We start from the raw sequence: 22167 nt of genomic DNA, 5'->3' as shown, positions 1-22167 counted from the left end.
CACCGACAGTCACGCCAGATTTTATAGGAGGTTCACTAAGGACTTCTCAAAAATTTCTCGGCCTCTGACTAATTTATTACAAAAAGATATACCATTTGTCTTTGATGATGATTGTGTAGAAGCATTTGAAATACTTAAGAAAGCATTAGTCTCTGCACCTGTTGTTCAGCCACCTGATTGGAATTTACCCTTTGAAATTATGTGTGATGCTAGCGATTATGTTGTAGGTGCTGTTCTAGGGCAAAGAGTTGATATGAAATTAAATGTTATCCATTATGCTAGTAAGACTGTAGACAATGCTCAAAGAAATTATGCTACTACTGAAAAAGAACTTTTAGCAGTTGTATTTGCTTGTGATAAGTTCAGATCTTATATTGTTGATTCTAAAGTAACTATCCACACTGATCATGCTGCTATTAAATATCTTATGGAGAAGGAAGATGCTAAACCTAGACTTATTAGATGGGTTCTCTTGCTACAAGAAATTGATTTGCATATTTTTGATAGAAAAGGAGCTGAGAACCCTGTTGCAGACAACTTATCTAGGTTAGAGAATGTTCTTGATGACCTACTACCTATTGATGATAGCTTTCCTGATGAACAATTAAATGTCATAAGTACTTCTTGTAGTACTCCTTGGTATGCTGATTATGCTAATTACATTGTTGCTAAATCCATACCACCTAACTTCACATACCAACAAAAGAAAAAGTTCTTCTATGATTTGAGACATTACTTTTGGGATGACCCACATCTTTATAAAGAAGGATTAGGTGGTGTTATTAGACGTTGTGTACCTGAGCATGAATAGGAACAGATCCTATGCAAGTGGCACTCCGAAACTTATGGAGGACACCACGCGGGATATAGAACTTCACATAAGGTATTGCAATCCGGTTTTTATTGGCCTACTCTCTTCAAGGATGCCAGTAAGTTTGTCCTATCTTGTGATGAATGTCAAAGAATTGGTAATATTAGTAGACGTCAAGAAATGCATATGAATTATTCACTTGTTATTGAACCATTTGATGTTTGGGGCTTTGATTATATGGGACCTTTTCCTACCTCTAATGGATATACACATATTTTAGTTGTTGATTATGTTACTAAGTGGGTAGAAGCTATTCCAACTAGTAGTGCTGATCATAACACTTCTATTAAAATGCTTAAATAAGTTATTTTTCCGAGGTTTGGAGTCCCTAGATATTTAATGACTGATGGTGGTTCACATTTTATTCATGGCGCTTTCCGTAAAATGCTTGCTAAATATGACGTCAATCATAGAATTGCATCTCCGTACCACCCACAGTCTAGTGGTCAAGTAGAATTGAGTAATAGAGAACTCAAATTAATTTTGCAAAAGACTGTCAATAGGTCTAGAAAGAATTGGTCCAAGAAACTTGATGATGCATTATGGGCCTATAGAACTGCATATAAAAATCCTATGGGTATGTCTCCTTATAAAATGGTATATGGAAAAGCATGTCACTTACCTCTCGAACTAGAACATAAGGCATATTGGGCTATTAAAGAGCTCAATTATGATTTCAAACTTGCCGGTGAAAAGAGGTTATTTGATATTAGCTCACTTGATGAATGGAGAACCCAAGCTTATGAAAATGCCAAGTTGTTTAAAGAAAAAGTTAAAAGATGGCATGACAAAAGGATACAAAAGCGTGAGTTTAATGTAGGTGATTATGTACTGCTATACAACTCTCGTTTAAGATTTTTTGCAGGAAAACTTCTCTCTAAATGGGAAGGCCCCTATGTTATTGAGGAGGTCTATCATTCTGGTGCCATAAAAATCAACAACTTCGAAGGCACAAATCCGAAGGTGGTAAACGGTCAAAGAATCAAACATTATATCTCAGGTAATCCCATAAATATTGAAACCATAACCCCGGAGGAATACATAAGGGACACTTTCCAGAAAGTTTCATACTCCGAAAAGGAATAGGCATGTGGTACGGTAAGTAAACCGATTCCAAAACAGTTTTTAAGGCAATATTTCCCCGTTTTGGAATATTTTGAAAAATAGAAAATTAAGTAGCAGTCTGGGAAGGACACGAGGGCCCCACGAGGGTGGAGGGAGCGCCCTAACCCCCTGGGCACGCCCCCTACCTCGTGAGCACCTCGTGTGCCTTCCGGACTCCATTTTCTTGCACGATATGTATTTTGGTCGGTAAAAATTCACTATATATTCTCCCAAATGTTTTGACTCCCGTATCACGCAAATATCCTCGGTTCTTGTTTTGGGCTGTTCTCTGTCAGGGTTGTCAAGGCCAGGCATCATGTCGTCCCCCTCCTCCCACAACGGTGACAAAGATGCCTGGCTAATGAAGATAGAGCTGAAGAGGGAAGAACCCATGGAGATCAACAAGGATGAAGGGATCAAGAAGGCCACGGAGAACCAAGCTCCGGCAACAGAAGACATCCTTCAACTCACAACCTTCTTGCCCCAATTGAGATTGAGGCTTTCCAGATGATTGAGTTAACTCGTATTCAAAACAAGTATCTCACAAGTGAAAATATTTTGTTGAAGGATCATATCTTTGCACTCAAGGGCATTATTTGCAAGCTAGAGGACCTCTTACGCTCGATATGCGACTATCCATCACCTCCACCTTCTTCACCAACCAAGGAGATATAATCACATGGGTATGGGCACTCCCCTTGGTAACCGCCAAGCTTGGGGGAGGTGCCCCGGTATCGTATCACAATCACAACTCCTATCTTTACCGTTTTCCTTAGTTCGATCCTATTAGTAGTATTTTGATCTAGTAGAATAAAGTTTATGGCATGATCTAGTTTTAAGTTTTGCCTTATGACTCTATGTAATAGAGTCCGTGAGCTATATAATAAAGATTAGTGTTGAGTCAAGGGCTTGATTTTCTTGCTATGATCTTGGGTAAATAAAATAAAAGAGAAAAAGAATAAAAAGAAACAAAAGTTCATATTGATCTTATTGAGAGTAATGACTTCACATAGGAAGAGTATGATGATTTAAAAGTTGTTGGGAGTTGGCAGACATAGCTTTGGTCATCGTTGCAATTAATAGGAAGTAATAAGGAAAGAGAGTTTTCACATATAAATATATTATCATTAACATCTTTTATGATTGTGAGCACTCATTAAAATATGACATGCTAAAGAGTTGATATTGGACAAGGAAGACAACGTGATGAGTTATGTTTTCTTATATCTGAGATAAAGTATGTTGTCATGGATCCTCCAACATGTTGAGCTTTCCTTTCCCCCTCTTGCTAGCCAAATTCTCAGCACCAATTAGAAATACTACTTGTGCTTCCAAATAGCCTTAAACCAGTTTTGCCATGAGAGTCCACCATATCTACCTATGGATTGAGTAAGATCCTTCAAGTAAGTTGTCATCGGTGCAAAGCAATAAAAATTGCTCTAAATATGTATGATTAGTGTGGGAGAAATAAGCATTATACGATCTTGTGATGTGGAGGTAATAAAAGCGATGGACTGCATAATAAAGGTTCATATCACAAGGGGCAATATAAAGTGACGTTCTTTCGCATTAAGATTTTGTGCATCCAACCATAAAAGTGCATGGCAACCTCTGCTTCCCTCTGCGAAGGGCCTATCTTTTATTATTATCTTCTACCTTATGCAAGAGTCATGGTGATCTTCACCTTTCCTTTTTACATTTTATCCTTTGGCAAGCACAGTGTGTTGGAAAGATCCTGATAGATATATCTAATTGGATGTAGGGGGGCATGAGTTATTATTGTTGACATTACCCTCGAGGTAAAAGGTTGTGGGGCGAAACTATGAGCCCCTATCTTTCTCTGTGTCTGATTAAAACTCCGTAACCACAAGTATTGCGTGAGTGTTAGCAATTATGAAGGACTAGATGATAGTTGAGTATGTGGACTTGCTTTTTAGCTCTGACATAGACTCTTTATGATGTTGTGACAAATTGCAATTGCTTCAATGACTGAGGTTATAGTTTGTTGGTTCTCAATAAGGTTTCTGATTCATATTTTTGCATTGTGAATAGATCATCACTTGAACATAAGTAATCATATGACAATATCTATATATGTTGTTGTTATGAGAATAATCATGATGCCTTCAAATCCGTATTTTATTTTTATCAACGCCTCTACCTCTAAACATGGGGACATATTTATTGTTATCGGCTTTCGCTTGAGGACAAACGAGGTCTAAGCTTGGGGGAGTTGATACGTCCATTTTGCATCATGCCTTTATATCGATATTTATTGCATTATGGGTTGTTATTTCACATTATGTCACAATACTTATGGCTATTCTCTTATTTTACAAGGTTTACATAAGGAGGGAGAATGCCGGCAGCTGGAATTCTGGGCTGGAAAAGGAGCAAATATTAGAGACCTATTCTGCACAACTCCAAAAGTCCTGAAACTCCACAGAACACCTTATAATAAATAATGATAAATTCTCGCCAAAGATGACGACTATGGGGCCCACACCCTGCTCATGAGGGTGGGGGCGCGCCCCCCTACCTCGCGGGCCCCCTGGTGGCTCTCCGATGACCATCTTCTGATATATGAAGTCTTTCGTCAAGAAAAAAAAGAAGCAACCTTTCGGGACGAAACTCCGCCACCACGAGGCAGAACCTTGGCGGATCCAATCTAGAGCTCCGGCAGAGCAGTTCTGTCGGGGAAACTTCCCTCCCGGAGGGGGAAATCATCGCCATCGTCATCACCAACGCTCCTCTCATCGGGAGAGGTTAATCATAAGTGGGATGAAAACTAGCTTGACGATATTCCCATGTGTCCTCGGGAGCGCTTTTCCTTATATAAGACTTTGTCCATGCTTGTCCTTTGCTACAAAAAGGATTGGGCCACCTTGCTGCACTTTATTTACTTCTGTTATTTGTTGCTCGTTACAAATTATCTTATCACAAAACTATCTGTTACCACTTATTTCAGTACTTGCAGAGAATACCTGGCTGAAAACCTCTTATCATTTCCTTCTACTCCTCGTTGGGTTCGACACACTTACTTATCGAAAGGACTATGATAGATCCCCTATACTTGTGGGTCATCAATTGCACATATCGCATGAATGAAACGAATCCGAAAACATAACGATACTTGTTGAAGAAAGAGGGGATGCCTTCCGGGGCATCCCCAAGCTTAGACGCTTCAGTCTCCTTGAATATTTACTTGGGGTGCCTCGGGCATCCCCAAGCTTGAGCTCTTGCCTCTCTTCCTTCTTCTCACATAGAGACCTTCTCGATCATCGAACACTTCATCCACACAAAACTTCAACAGAAAACTCGGTAAGATTCCTTAGTATAATAAAGCAAATCACTACTCTAAGTACTGTTGCAAACCAATTCATATTTTTTTTGCATTGTGCCTACTGTAATATAACTATTTCATGGCTTAATCCACTGATATAAATTGATAGTTTCATCAAAACAAGCAAACTATGCATCAAAAACAGAATCTGTCTAAAACAGAACAGTCTGTAATAATTTGAACATTCACCATACTTATGATACTTGAAAAATTATGCAAAAATTAGGAAAAATAAAAAAAATTGTATATGAATACATTGCAAAAAGAATCAGAACCATTTGACGTTCCAGCAAAAAGTGAAAAATCGGGCACTACAGCCAAAGTTTCTGTCCTGCACCATACAAACCATCAAGCAAATGTAAACATCCTAAAGGCAAACCTTGGCACATTATTTTTATTTCTAAACTTTATAAAAGCACGCAACAGAAATAAATGACTCTCTAAAACTTCCGGGTTGTCTCCCTGGCAGCGCTTTCTTTAAAGCCATTAAGCTAGGCATATAGTGCTCAAGTAATGAATCCACCCGGATCCCAAGGTATATCAAAGCCAATTTTAATTAACAATGATTTAGCATTTAGTATTGAGCACAAAGTAACATATATCATGTAACAACGAAGTCTAACTCTCTTCCTATGCATCGGCATGTCATAAAAGAACAATTCATGCACACATAGTAAATGCCAATGCATAGTATAAATAGTTTCTTGCAATTTTATCATATTGGAAACATAGAGAGGTGGAGATATAGTTCCTCTCTCATAATAATTGCAAGTAGGAGCAGCAAGCACTTTCATATTATATTCATCAAAATCATCATGTGCAACGGTATAAGGCAACCCATATAATCCTTAATAAGCACAAACTTCCCCGATATAGTGTAGTTTGGAGAATTCAAAAAGATAATAGGACTATCATGCGTGGGTGCAATAGCAACAATTTCATGTTTAACATAAGGAACTATAGCAAGTTCATCTACATAAGCATAATTCATATTGGCATCTTGGCCACAAGCATCATCAAAAAGGGATATTTCAAAAGAATCCAAGGGATCATAACAGTCATCATAGCAATCATCCTTCGGTAAGCATGGAGGGGAATTAAACAATGTATGAGTTGAAGAGTTACTCTCAAGGTGGGCACGTGTGATCAATCTGCTCTTCCTCCTTTTGTTCTTCGCTCTCTTCCTCATCTTTTTCATCCAATGAGCTCACAGTTTCATCAATTTCTTCTTCCATAGACTCCCGCAAAATATTAGTCTCTTCTTGGATAGCGGAGACTTTCATAATTCTCATAGCAATATTTGAGGATAGCTAAATTTTCAGATCTATAAACAGCATCATCAAAATCTTCAAACTCTTTACACATAGATTCAATTTCATAAGCACCCATAAAGCAACAAATTCTTCTATTTGTTCCACATCATAGTAATCATATATACCATTAGCATAAGAAGCTAAGGTTTTATTATCATTGAATTTTCATGAAAAGGGAAGGTGTGGAGCCTTCATCCTAGAGCAATAAGTATAATCATAACTCACGCATAATTGTCAAGCATACCACTTTAATATATGAATTTGATCCCATAATAGTTTCCCTTTTTGTGTCAAGCGATAATCCCTAAAGTATTCACGTTGATCCAACGTTACTCCCATTACATAATTAAATGGGGTTTTCTTAGGATTATTAAAGTAGTACATAATATCTTTCACATAACCAGCATCGAGGGTTTTAGGAGGTTCCCCATCTCCATGAGCAGAAAGTACACCTAATTTTTTTGGTATTTCGTGCTCCATATCCATAACTAAAGATACAGAACAACTAAGAACAACAACTAAAAAATTACTTAGTGATAAAGCAAACAAGCACACACGAGAATATTCACTCCACGCTATTGATCCCCGGCAACGGCGCCAGAAAAAGGTCTTGATAACCCACAAGTATAGGGGATCGCAACAGTTTTCGATAAGTAAGAGTGTCGAACCCAACGAGGAGCTAAAGGCAGAACAAATATTCCCTCAAGTTCTGTCGACCACCGATACAACTCTACGCATGCTTGACGTTCGCTTTACCTAGAACAAGTATGAAAACTAGAAGTACTTTGTAGGTGTTTTTGGATAGGTTTACAAGATAATAAAGAGCAAGTAAATAAAAAGTAGGGGTTGTTTAGATAAAGAGACAACTAAGTTAGGTTTAGTAGAAAGCTTGTTGTTACGAGAAAGTTATTTGTCCCTAGGCAATCGATAACTAGACCAGTAATCATTATTGCAATTTTATATGAGGGGGAGGCATAAGCTAGCATACTTTCTCTAATTGGATCATATGCACTTATGATTGGAACTCTAGCAAGCATCCGCAACTACTAAAGATCACTAAGGTAAAACCCAACCATAGCATTAAAGTATCAAGTCCTTTTTATCCCATACGCAAACAACCTACTTACTCGGGTTTGTGTTTCAGTCACTCATGCAACCCACTATAAGCGAATCATAAACGTATTGCAACACCCTACAGCGGGAATCCCTCACGCTTGTGCGACACGGAGAGCACCATAGGATAACACCAATAATAAAACATGAAACTCAAACCAATCTTGATCATCAAATAGCCATTAGGACAAAACGGATCTACTCAAACATCATAGGATAGCCATACATCATAGGGAAATAATATATAGCGTTGAGCACCATGTTTAAGTAGAGATTATAGCGGGTAAGAGAGAGGTTACACCGCTGCATAGAGGGGGGAAGAGTTGGTGGTGAAGGCGGTGAAGTTGTTGGTGAAGATGACAGTGATGATGATGGCCCCCGGTGGCACTCCGGCGCCACGGGAAGCAAGGGGGGAGGGGCCCCCTTCTTCTCCTTCTTCTTGGACCTCCTCCCTAGATGGGAGAAGGGTTTCCCCTCTTGTCCTTGGCCTCCATGGCGTGGGAGGGGCGAGAGCCCCTCCGAGATTGGATCTGTCTCTCTCTGTTTCTGCGTTCTCTTCTGCTGCCCTTTCACCGTTTCTTTTATATCCGGAGATCCGTAACTCCGATTGGAACGAAACCTTTGCCATGCTTTTTTTTCCCGAAAATTAGCTTTCTTGCGGCCAAAGAAGGGCGTCAACCGCCTTACAGGTGGTTCATGAGGGTCAGGGGCGCGCCCTAGGGGGGGGGGGCGCCCCCCTACCTCGTGCCCACCTCGGACACTGGTTCGCGTTGATTTTTCTTCCAAATTTTCCAAATATTCCGAAAAGTATCTCTGTCCGTTTTTATCCCGTTTGGACTCCGTTTGATATGGATATTCTGCGAAACCAAAAATATGCAACAGACAGGAACTGGCACTGGGCACTGGATCAATATGTTAGTCCCCAAAATAGTATAAAAAGTTTCCAAAAGTATATGAAAGTTGAATAATATTGGCATGGAACAATCAAAAATTATAGATACGACGGAGACGTATCACCTACCGAAAACCATCATGCTTGTTGTGAGAAGCTTCGGTTTGTGAGAAGCATATACCCAAACCTGCCCCAAATGGGACAAAATTTGTACCACGTCATGTTGATGCCGCTCCATGATAGCATGCCAAGTTTCATGAATTTTAGACGAGTTTTGGATTTCCTAGAATTTAAAAACCAGGCATCTCAATGTTTTGCCGGCAATCAATGGAGCCCCGGTGTTTGAAATTCATTCCTATTTCTTGCATGGGACCTAAGCATGCACCCAAGGACACATATTTGATTTTTCAACCAATTTATATGCACTGGAGCATGTGCATGTAGTTCAAATTTGAATTATGCACATAAAATGCATTGAAAACCCAGTTAATGCATAAAAATGTCCAATCGAACCCCGAAAAATCACAAGAATTCGCACAACACTCCTGTTGTTCTATGTTGACACGAGAAAAAAAATAGAAAGCAATAAGAGGCAATGGATATTGTTTCGTCCCCAATGGTGGGACGTTCCCTACCGAAAACCATCATGCTTGTTGTCAGAAGCTCTGGTTTGTGAGAAGCATATACCCAAACCTGCCCCAAATTGGACAAAATTTATACCACGACATGTTGATGCCGCTCCATGATAGCATACCAAGTTTCATGAATTTCAGACGAGTTTTGGATTTACTAGAATTTAAAAACCAGGCATCTCAATGTTTTGCCGGCAATCAACAGTGCCCCGGTGTTTGAAATTCATTCACATTTCTTGCATGGGACCTAAGCATGCACCCAAGGACACCGATTTGATTTTTCAACCAATTTATATGCACTGGAGCATGTGCATGTAGTTCAAATTTGAATTATGCATATAAAATGCATTGAAAACTTAGTTAATGCATAAAAATGTCCAAACGAACCATGAAAAATAACAAAAATTCATAGAACACTCCAGTTGTTCTATGTTGACACGAGAAAAAATCTGAAAGCAATAAGAGGCAATGGATATCGTTTCGTCCCCAAAGGTGGGACGTTCCCTACCGAAAACTATCATGCTTGTTGTGAGAAGCTCCAGTTTGTGAGAAGCATATACCCAAACCTGCCCCAAATGGGACAAAATTTGTACCACGGCATGCTGATGCCGCTACATGATTGCATGCCAAGTTTCATGAATTTCACATGAGTTTTGGATTTACTAGAATTTAAAAACCAAGCATCTCAATGTTTCGCCGGCAATCAACGGTGCCCTGGTGTTTCAAATTCATTCTCATTTCTTGCAAGGGACCTAAGCATGCACATAAGGACACAGATTTGATTTTTCAACCAATTTATATGCACTGGAGCATGTGCATGTAGTTCAAATTTGAATTCTGCACATAAATGCATTGAAAACTCAGTTAATGCATAAAAATGTCCAAACGAACCCCGAAAAATCACAAAAATTTGCACAACACTCCTGTTGTTCTATGTTGACACTCGGAATTTTTGAAAGCAATAAGAGGCAACTGCTATCGTTTCGTCCCCAAAGGTGGCACGTTCTCTACCGAAAACCATCATGCTTGTTGTCAGAAGCTCCAGTTTGTGAGAAGCATATACCCAAACCTGCCCCAAATGGGACAAAATTTGTACCACGGCATGCTGATGCCGCTACATGATTGCATGCCAAGTTTCATGAATTTCAGACGAGTTTTGGATTTACTAGAATTTAACAACAAGGCATCTCAATGTTTTGCCGGCAATCAACGGTGCCCTGGTGTTTCAAATTCATTCCCATTTCTTGCATGGGACCTAAGAATGCACACAAGGACACATATTTGATTTTTCAACCAGTTTATATGCACTAAAGCATGTGCATGTAGTTCAAATTTGAATTATGCACATAAATGCATTGAAAACTTAGTTAATGCATAGAAATGTCCAAACGAACCTCAAAAATCACAAAAATTCGCACAACACTCCTATTGTTCTATGTTGACACTCGAAATTTTTTGACAGCAATAAGAGGCAACAGATATCATTTCGTCCCCAAAGGTGGCACGTTCCCTACCGAAACCATCATGCTTGTTGTGAGAAGCTCTGGTTTGTGAGAACCCAAATGGGAAAAAAATTGTACCACGACATGTTGATGCCGCTACATGATAGCATGCCAAGTTTCAAGAATTTCAGATGAGTTTTGGATTTAATAGAATTTAAAAACCTGGCATGTCAATGTTTGCGGCCGAGTGACAGTGGCCGGGTGTTTGAAATTCATTCCCATTTCTTGCATGGGACCTAAGCATGAAACCAAGGACACATATTTGATTTTTCAATAAGTTTCTATGCACCGGAGCATGTGCATGTAGTTCAAATTTGAATTATGCACATAAAATGCCTGGAAAACCCAGCTAATGTATAAAAATGTAGAAACGAACCCTGAATCATTCCAAAAAATTTAGCTCTCTTGACCCAAGCTTCTTCTGGACAAAAAGAACACCACAACCCCACAGAGATGAACTTGGTCTAATCAGACCCAGATGCTCTTGTTCATCGAGCTGTTTCTTCAATTCTTTCAGCTCTCTTGGCCCAAGCTTGCATGGACGCTTGCAAACGGGTTCTGTACCAGGCTCAAGATCGATGACGAACTTGACTGGCCGGTGAGGACGCATACCGGGAAGCTCTTCTGGAAAGACATCTATGTACTCACAAACAACTGGGATCTGAGAAATAGTGTCTAACTCGCCCTTCTCATTGAGAGAGAACAACCGAATGGTTTCATCACGAGCGGCATAGATGATCACATCCTCAGAAGAGTGTGTCAATTTAATCTCCCTGGCAGCACAATCAGGGAAAGCCTTGTGCTTAGAAAGCCAATCCATGCCGAGAATTAGATCAATATCAGAGTCGACAAGAACAATTGGGGAAGCTGCTACCTCTTGAGCACTGCGTTGGATTTCCTTGAAGAGGTAAGTATGATGCAGCAAAGTAGCGTAAGTATTTCCCTCAGTTTTTGAGAACCAAGGTATCAATCCAGTAGGAGGCTACGCGCGAGTCCCTCGTACCTGCACAAAACAAATAACTCCTCGCAACCAACGCGATAAGGGGTTGTCAATCCCTTCACGGTCACTTACGAGAGTGAGATCTGATAGATATGATAGGATAATAGTTTTGGTATTTTTGTGATAAAGATGGAAAGTAAAATAAAAGCAAAGTAAAAAAGCAAAGGAAATAACTAAGTGTTGGAAGATTAATATGATGAAGATAGACCCGGGGGCCATAGATTTCACTAGTGGCTTCTCTCGAGAGCATAAGTATTTTACGGTGGGTGAACGAATTACTGTTGAGCAATTGACAGAATTGAGCATAGTTATGAGAATATCTAGGTATGATCATGTATATAGGCATCACGTCCAAGACAAGTAGACCGACTCCTGCCTGCATCTACTACTATTACTCCACTCATCGACCGCTATCCAGCATGCATCTGCAGTATTAAGTTCATGAAAACAGAGTAACGCCTTAAGCAAGATGACATGATGTAGAGGGATAAATTCATGCAATATGATAAAAACCCCATCTTGTTATCCTCGATGGCAACAATACAATACGTGCCTTGCCGCCCCTACTGTCACTGGGAAAGGACATCGCAAGATTGAACCCAAAGCTAAGCACTTCTCCCATTGCAAGAAAGGTCAATCTAGTAGGCCAAACCAAACTGATAATTCGAAGAGACTTGCAAAGATAACCAATCATACATAAAAGAATTCAGAGAGGATTCAAATATTGTTCATAGATAATCTTCATCATAAACCCACAATTCATCGGTCTCAACAAACACACTGCAAAAAGAAGACTACATCGAATAGATCTCCACAAGAGAGGGGGAAACATTGTATTGCAATCCAAAAAGAGAGAAGAAGCCATCTAGCTACTAATTATGGACCCGAAGGTCTGAGGTAAACTACTCACACTTCATCGGAGAGGCTATGGTGTTGATGTAGAAGCCCTCCGTGATGGATGCCCCCTCCGGCGGAGCTCCGGAACAGGCCCGTAGATGGGATCTTGTGGATACAGAAGGTTGCGGCGGTGGAATTAGGTTTTTGGCTCTGTATCTGATCGTTTGGGGGTACATAGGTATATATAGGAGGAAGAAGTACGTCGGTGGAGCAACAGGGGGCCCACGAGGGTGGAGGGCGCGCCTGGGGGGGGGGGTAGGCGCGCCCCCTACCTCGTGGCTTCCTCCTTTGTTTCTTGACGTAGGGTCCAAGTCTCCTGGATCATGTTCGTTCCAAAAATCACGTTCCCGAAGGTTTCATTCCATTTGGACTCCGTTTGATATTCCTTTTTCTTCGAAACCCTAAAATAGGCAAAAAAATAGCAATTCTGGGCCGGGCCTCTGGTTAATAGGTTAGTCCAAAAAATAATATAAAAGTGGATAATAAAGCCCAATAATGTCCAAAACAGTAGATAATATAGCATGGAGCAATCAAAAATTATAGATACGTTGGAGACGTATCAAGCATCCCCAAGCTTAATTCCTGCTCGTCCTCGAGTAGGTAAATGATAAAAAAGATAATTTTTGATGTGAAGTGCTACTTGGCATAATTTTAATGTAATTCTTCTTAATTGTGGTATGAATATTCAGATCCGAAAGATTCAAGATAAAAGTTTAATATTGACATAAAAATAATAATACTTCAAGCATACTAACAAAGCAATCATGTCTTCTCAAAATAACATGGCCAAAGAAAGTTATCCCTACAAAATCATATATTCTGGCTATGCTCTATCTTCACCACACAAAGTACTTAAATCATGCACAACCCCGATGACAAGCCAAGCAATTGTTTCACACTTTTGACATTCTCAAACTTTTCAATCTTCACGCAATACATGAGCTTGAGCCATGGATATATCACATCAACTAGGCAGTTGTGGAGAAGACAAAAAAGGGAGAAGATAGTCTCACATCAACTAGGCGTACCAACGGGCTATGGAGATGCCCATCAATAGATATCAATGTGATTGAGTAGGGATTGCCATGCAACGGATGCACTAGAGCTATAAGTATATAAAAGCTCAACAAAAGAAACTAAGTGGGTGTGCATCCAACTTGCTTGCTCATGAAGACCTAGGGCATTTTGAGGAAGCCCATCATTGGAATATACAAGCTAAGTTCTATAATGAAAAATTCCCACTAGTATATGAAAGTGACAAAATGAGAGACTCTATCATGAATATCATGGTGCTACTTTGAAGCACAAGAGTGGTAAAAGGATAATAACATTGTCCCTTCTCTCTTTTTCTCTCATTTTCATTTTTTTTAATTTGGGCCTTTTCTCTTTTTTTTCTTTTTTTATGGCCTCTTTTTTTTCGTCTGGAGTCTCATCCCGACTTGTGGGGGAATCATAGTCTCCATCATCCTTTTCCTCACTTGGGACAATGCTCTAAAAATGAAGATCATCACACTTTTATTTTCTTACAACTCAACAACAATAACTCGATACTTAGAAGAAAATATGACTCTATATGAATGCCTCCGGCGGTGTACAAGGATATGCAATGAATCAAGAGTGACATGTATGAAATAATTATGAATGGTGTCTTTGCCACAAATACGATGTCAACTACATGATCATGCTAAGCAATATGACAATGATGGAGCGTGTCATAATAAACGGAACGGTGGAAAGTTGCATGGCAATATATCTCGGAATGGCTATGGAAATGCCATAATAGGTAGGTATGGTGGCTGTTTTGAGGAAGGTATATGGCGGGTGTGTGATACCGGCGAAAGGTGTGCGGTATTAGTGAGGCTAGCAATGGTGGAAGGAATAAAAGTGCGTATAATCCACGGACTCAACATTAGTCATAAAGAACTCATATACTTATTGCAAAAATCTACAAGTTATCAAAGCAAAGTATTACACACATGCTCCTAGGGGGATAGATTGGTAGGAAAAGACCATCGCTCGTCCCCGACCGCCACTCATAAGGAAGACAATCAAAAAATAAATCATGCTCCGACTTCATCACATAACGGTTCACCATACATGCATGCTAAGGGAATCACAATCTTTAACACAAGTATTTCTCAAATTCACAACTACTCAACTAGCACAACTTTAATATCACCATCTTCATATCTCAAAACAATTATCAAGCATCAAACTTCTCATAGTATTCAACACACTCATAAGAAAGTTTTTACTATTCTTGAATACCAAGCATATTAAGATTATTTAAGAAAATTACCATGCTATTTAAGACTCTCAAAATAATCTAAGTGAAGCATGAGAGATCAATAGTTTCTATAAAAAAATCCACCACCGTGCTCTAAAAAATATAAGTGAAGTACTAGAGAAAAACTATATAACTCAAAAGATATAAGCGAAGCACATAGAGTATTCTAATAAATTCCAAATCATGTATGGCTCTCTCAAAAGGTGTGTACAGCAAGGATGATTGTGGTGAACTAAAAATAAAAGACTCAAATCATACAAGACGCTCCAAGCAAAACACATATCATGTGGTGAATAAAAATATAGCTCCAAGTAAAGTTACCGATAGAGGTAGACGAAAGAGGGGATGCCTTCCGGGGCATCCCCAAGCTTTGGCTTTTACGTGTCCTTAGATTATCTTGGGGGCGCCATGGGAATACCCAAGCTTAGGCTCTTGCCACTCCTTGTTCCATAATCCATCAAATCTTTACGCAAAACTTGAAAACTTCACAACACAAAACTTAAAGTAGAAAATCTCATGAGCTCCATTAGCTAAAGAAAACAAAAGACCACTTCAAGGTACTGTAGTGAACTCATTCTTTATTTATATTGGTGTTAAACCTACTATATTCCAACTTCTCTATGGTTTATAAACTATTTTACTAGCCATAGATTCATCAAAATAAGCAAACAACACACGAAAAACAGAATCTGTCAAAAACAGAATAGCCTGTAGTAATCTGTATCTAGCGCAAGATCTGGAACCCCAAAAATTCTAAAATAAATTTCTGGAAGTGAGGAATTTATCTATTAATCATATGCAGAATAATTAACTAAATATCAATTTCCAAATAAAAATGGCAGCAGTTCTCTTGAGCGCTAATGTTTCTGTTTTTTACAGCAAGATAACAAGACTTTCCTCAAGTCTTCCCAATGGTTGTACTTGGCACAAACACTAATTAAACACAAAAAAACACAACCAAAACAGAGGCTAGGTAAATTATTTATTACTAAACAGGAGCAAAAGGCAAGGAATAACAATAAAATTGGGTTGCCTCCCAACAAGCGCTATTGTTTAACGCCCCTAGCTAGGCATAAAAAGCAAGGATAGATCTAGGTATTGCCATCTTTGGTAGGAAATCCATAAGTGGCACTCATAATAGATTCATAAGGTAATTTAATTTTCTTTCTAGGAAATTGTTCCATGCCTTTCCTTAACGGAAATTTGAATCTAATATTTCCTTCCTTCATATCAATGATTGCACCAATCGTTCTAAGGAAAGGTCTACAAGAATAATAGGACATGAAGGATTGCAATCTATGTCAAGAACAATAAAATCTACGGGCACATAATTCCTATTTGCAACAATAAGAACATCACTGATTCTTCCCATCGGTTTCTTAATAGTGGAATACGCAAGGTGCAAGTTTAAAGAGCAATCGTCAAAATCACGGAAACCTAACAAATCACACAATGTCTTTGGAATCGTGGAAACACTAGCACCCAAATCACATAAAGCGTAGAACTCATGATCTTTAATCTTAATTTTAATAGTTGGTTCCCACTCATCATAAATTTTTATAGGGATAGAAACTTCCAACTCAAGTTTTTCTTCATAAGATTGCATCAAGGCATCAACAATATGTTTAGTAAATGCTTTATTCTGACTATGAGCATGAGGAGAATTTCGCACGGATTGCAACAAGGAAATACAATCAATCAAAGAGCAATTTTCATAATTAAATTCCTTGAAATCCAAAATAGTGGGTTTAGCGACATCTAGGGTTTTGATCTCTTCAATCCCACTTTCATCAAATTTAGCATCAAGATCTAAAAACTCCGAATTTTTGGAACGCCTTCTAGGTAAAGGTGGATCATATTCTGTCCCATCATTATCAAGATTCATATTGCAAAACAAAGATTTAATAGGGGACACATCAATAACTTTTAGATCTTCATCTTTATTTTCATAGGAACTAGAAGAACACGCTCTTATAAAGGCATCTTTCTTAGCATGCATCCTAGCGGTTCTTTCTTTGCACTCATCAATGGAAATTCTCATGGCTTTGATAGACTCATTGATATCATGCTTAGGAGGAATAGATCTAAGCTTTAAAGAATCAACATCAAGAGAAATTCTATCAATGTTCCTAGCCAAATCATCAACTTTAAGCAATTTCTCTTCAAGCAAAGCATGGAAATTCTTTTGCGAATTCATAAATTCCTTAACACTATTCTCAAATTCAGAGGGCATCTTATTGAAATTTCCATAAGAGTTTTTGTAGGAATTTCCATAATTATTAGAGGGATTACTAGGATAAGGCCTAGGATTAAAGTTTCCTCTATACGCATTGTTACCAAAATTATTCCTACCAACAAAATTCACATCCATATATTCATTATTATTCTCAATCAAAGTAGACAAGGGCATATCATTAGGATCAGAAGAAACACTCTTACTAGCAAATAATTTCATAAGTTCATCCATCTTTCCACTCAAAACATTAATTTCTTCTATCGCATGCACTTTTTTATTAGTAGATCTTTCAGTATGCCATTGAGAATAATTAACCATAATATTATCTAGGAGTTTAGTAGCTTCTCCTAAAGTGATTTCCATAAAAGTGCCTCCCGCGGCCGAATCTAAAAGATTTCTAGAAGCTAAATTCAAGCAGGCATAAAATTTTTGTATAATCATCCACAAATTCAAACCATGAGTAGGGCAATTGCGTATCATTAATTTCATCCTCTCCCAAGCTTGTGCAACATGTTCATGATCAAGTTGCTTAAAATTCATAATATCGTCTCTAAGAGAGATGATCTTAGTGGGAGGAAAGTACTTAGAGATAAAAGCATCTTTGCACTTGTTCCAAGAATCAATACTATTTTTAGGCAAAGACGAAAACCAAGCTTTAGCACGATCTCTAAGCGAAAATGGAAATAGCTTCAACTTAACAATATCATTATCAACATCTTTATTCTTTTGCATATCACACAAATCAACGAAGCTATTTAGATGAGTAGCGGCATCTTCACTAGGAAGGTCGGTGAATTGATCTTTCGTAACAAGATTCAACAAAGCAGCATTGATTTCACAAGATTCAGTATTGGTAAGAGGAGCAATCGGAGTGCTAAGGAAATCATTATTATTGGTATTGGTAAAGTCAAATAATTTGGTATTATCTTGAGCCATCGAGACAAGCAAGCAATCCAAGACACGAGCAAACAAGAAACGGGCAAAAAGAGGCAAATAGAGAAGAGAGGGAGGATATAGAGAGAGAGGGCGAATAATACGGCAAGGGTGAAGTGTGGGAGAGGAAAACAAGAGGCAAATGGCAAATAATGTAATGCGGGAGATAAGGGTTTGTGATGTGTACTTGGTATGTTGACTTTTGCGTAGACTCCCCGACAACGGCGCCAGAAATCTTCTTGCTACCTCTTGAGCACTGCGTTGGATTTCCTTGAAGAGGAAAGGATGATGCAGCAAAGTAGCGTAAGTATTTCCCTCAGTTTTTGAGAACCAAGGTATCAATCCAGTAGGAGGCTACGCGCGAGTCCCTCGTACCTGCACAAAACAAATAACTCCTCGCAACCAACGCGATAAGGGGTTGCCAATCCCTTCACGGTCACTTACGAGAGTGAGATCTGATAGATATTATAGGATAATATTTTTGGTATTTTTGTGATAAAGATGCAAATTAAAATAAAAGCAAAGGAAAAAGCAAAGGAAATAACTAAGTGTTGGAAGATTAATATGATGAAGATACACCCGGGAGCGATAGGTTTCGCTAGTGGCTTCTCTCGAGAGCATAAGTATTTTACGGTGGGTGAACGAATTACTGTTGAGCAATCGACAAAATTGAGCATAGTTGTGCGAATATCTAGGTATGATCATGTATATAGGCATCACGTCCGAGACAAGTAGACCGACTCCTGCCTGCATCTACTACTATTACTCCACTCATCGACCTCTATCCAGCATGCATCTAGAGTATTAAGCTCATGAAAATAGAGTAACGCCTTAAGCAAGATGACATGATGTAGAGGGATAAATTCATGCAATATGATAAAAAAACCATCTTGTTATCCTCGATGGAAACAATACAATATGTTCCTTGCTTCCCCTACTGTCACTGGGAAAGAACACCACAAGATTGAACCCAAAGCTAAGCACTAAGAAAGATCAATCTAGTAGGCCAAACCAAACTGATAATTCGAAGAGACTTGCAAAGATAACCAAATCATACATAAAATAATTCGGAGAAGATTCAAATATTGTTCATCGATAATCTTGATCATAAACCCACAATTCATCGGTCTCAACAAACACACCGCCAAAAGAAGATTACATCGAATAGATCTCCACAAGAGAGGGGGAGAACATTGTATTGAGATCCAAAAATAGAGAAGAAGCCATCTAGCTACTAACTATGGACCCGAAGGTCTGAGGTAAACTACTCACACTTCATCGGAGAGGCTATGGTGTTGATGTAGAAGCCCTCCGTGATGGATGCCCCCTTCGGCGGAGCTCCGGAACAGGCCCCAAGATGGGATCTCATGGATACAGAAGGTTGCGGCGGTGGAATTAGGTTTTTGGCTCCGTATCTGATCGTTTGGGGGTACATAGGTATATATAGGAGGAAGAAGTACGTCGGTGGAGCAACAGGGGGCCCACGAGGGTGGAGGGCGCGCCTGGGGGGGGGGGTAGGCGCGCCCCCTACCTCGTGGCTTCCTCCTTTGTTTCTTGACGTAGGGTCCAAGTCTCCTTGATCATGTTCGTTTCGAAAATCACGTTCCTAAAGGTTTCATTCCGTTTGGACTCCGTTTGTTATTCCTTTTCTTCGAAACCCTAAAATAGGCAAAAAACAGCAATTCTGGGCTGGGCCTCCGGTTAATAGGTTAGTCCCAAAAATAATATAAAAGTGGATAATAAAGCCCAATAATGTCCAAAACAGTAGATAATATAGCATGGAGCAATCTGAAAATATAGATACGTTGGAGACGTATCAGAAGCCAGGAATTTATAGTTGCCCATCTTGATAGTGACATCAGGAGCTACCAAACTAGAAGTCATAAGCTTTCCCGAGGAAACAACTTGCATAACTTTCGCCAAAACCTCCGTGTCAAAATTGTTCTCAGGTGCAAATGGGTATGACATGAAAGAATGCGATGCACCAGAATGAAACAATACTTTTGCAGGAATGGAGTTAATTAAAAGGTTACCCATTATCACATCTGAAGAATCTTCTGCTTGAGCTGCATTCATCATGTTCACCTTTGCATGCTTTGGGTTGTGTTTGAAAACTGCATTGCTTGCTGGCCGGACAGGAGGAGGCGGAAGGCGCCTTTGGTTGAAGCACTTGTTTGCATAGTGACCTTTCTATTGACACTTGTTGCAAGTAACCTCTAAGAGCGGACGATGATAAGGAGGAGGAGGAGCACCTGTCCTCGGAGCTTGAGTCTGGGACTTGTTCTGGTAGCCTGGGTTGGGTGGGTGGGAGGATCCACGACCACCTTTGTTCTTCTACTGGTAGGGCTGACGAAACGGAGAAGGGGGAGGAAGCCAGAACTTCTGTTTCTTAGCTGCCACTTGTGAGGAAGAAGAAGAAGACTGAACTGCATCCCTGATTCTCTTCTTTGAAGCCTCACACTTGAGCTGAGCAGCTTCTTGCTTGAGGGCCATGTTATAGAACTGATCGAACTGAGTAGGCTCAACAAGAACGAGAGCTAACTGCAGATCCTCTCCGAGGCCACCCCTGAAGTGATAGATCATGCTCTTTTCATCAGGCACGTCTTATTTTGCGAAGCGAGCAAGTTTCTGAAAATGGATGTTGTATTGATACACGGACATGCTTACTTGCTTGAGATTGCGGAATTCCTCACGCTTGCTCTCGACAACCCTTGTTGGAATGTGATGAGCTTTAAAGTCTCGGCAGAAGACAGTCAAGGGAATCGGTCGAGCCCCTCTGGAATCTTTGTACTGCTAATACCAATCAGCTGCTTGGTCCTTTAGCTGAGAAGAAGCAAACTTGACATAGTCCTCAGGCCTGACATTGCTACATTCAAAATGCTTGTTGATATCCACGAGCCAATCATCAAAGTCTATGGCCTCGGCACAATTGCTGAAAAACTTTGGCTGATTTGCAAGAAACGTGTTGAGTGTAGCAAACTGAGGCTGTTGTTGAATTGCCCTTGACCTTGATTCTCTTGGTTGCATTGGCCTTGGTTGTGCTCTTGCAAGAGTTGCAAAAGCATCTGAGTATTGGTGTTGGTGGCTGCCATGACAGCTTGCCATACCTCCGGTGGCGGAGGTGGAGGGTTCGCCTGATCCCCATCGTTGTGGTCCGGATTCAGACGTGTTGGAGGAGCCATCCTGAAGAGGGTGACATCCGTTAGAACCATGATAGACAGAAAGAGAAGCTGAATCAACGGATAGAAATTGCAACATCTAGTCTTCACAATAAACATTCGAACAGAGATTGAATGAATGAATTCCAAAGTTAACATTACACGACCATAAGGTGAGAAGCCACTTAAAAGAGATTGATGAATGAAACAACAAGGTACGACTGGAACAAATAAATGGCAAGGATCACCCAATCCCATACCAATTATCTGTCAGAAGAATAACTAAGAGCTACTTGAATTCCCACATATAAACTCCCGAAACTTTCTGGTTATGCAATCTGGTGTTGGGGATACAGGGAGGCACAATATATATCACACAACTAACAAGCCCTACGCTCCAACTATATCCATCCGTCAACACATAACCAAGAAAACTCCAGAAATTGTGTACCTCAACCTTCGAAAAGCATCTGTTATACGAGATGTGGCAATACTCCCGAACTCACTCCCCAGTACTGGGTGTGTCAAGGTTATCTCACCACTAACTGCATAAAAGAGATTTTCGATGTCCGCGAACTCAGGTATTCCAGAACTGCAACGATAAAATTGTGACGACAACACCTCGGAGCTAAACACCCTGGGACACTGCCACAACCCCTAAATGTCAGGAGGCACCAAGAGCAATGTTCTCATCACAAGAATATCAAAACGATTGCAAGATACCCGTGTGATCCTAATTTTTTTTAGTGAAAATGAGGAGAGGAAAGTCAAAACATCTACGTCAGGAGACCTCACCAGAGCGACAAAGGGGGCTGAGGAGCAAAAAGAATCCTACACTCCGATATATATAATCCTAAGACTCAAAACAGTTTTGTTCTAGACTCAA

This window comes from Triticum urartu, chromosome 1 (genome assembly GCF_003073215.2).
Source record: "Triticum urartu cultivar G1812 chromosome 1, Tu2.1, whole genome shotgun sequence".
Classification (NCBI taxonomy): domain Eukaryota; kingdom Viridiplantae; phylum Streptophyta; class Magnoliopsida; order Poales; family Poaceae; genus Triticum; species Triticum urartu.
This window is presented reverse-complemented; position numbering follows the sequence as displayed.